Source organism: Tamandua tetradactyla, chromosome 9, assembly GCF_023851605.1.
Source record: "Tamandua tetradactyla isolate mTamTet1 chromosome 9, mTamTet1.pri, whole genome shotgun sequence".
NCBI classification, from domain to species: domain Eukaryota; kingdom Metazoa; phylum Chordata; class Mammalia; order Pilosa; family Myrmecophagidae; genus Tamandua; species Tamandua tetradactyla.
In genome coordinates this window covers 2,311,851-2,312,142 of record NC_135335.1, presented here as the reverse complement: position 1 = coordinate 2,312,142, position 292 = coordinate 2,311,851, and positions in this window count along the sequence as shown.

Below are 292 nucleotides of genomic sequence, written 5' to 3'. Positions count from 1 at the left end.
CTGTGCTGCCCAGCCAGATGCCCGGCCCCACGGGGCGCTTGTCTCCAAGCTGGGGTTCGCTTCAGGGATGTGATGGCGGGAGGGACGGGGAGCCCTGGGGCGGCTGGTGTGCAGTCACACAGCCTCCTTGGCTCCTTCCTCTCACTTGTGAGGGCTTCCATGTCGCCCCCCTCAGGGTTGCTGGAGGGAGTGCCCAGCGAGAGGGGAGCCGCTGCCAGTGCTGCCCAGGGGCCAGGGGCCTGGGGATGCTGCCTGGCAAGACGGCAAGAGGTTCTGCTGCCGTGGAAACCCT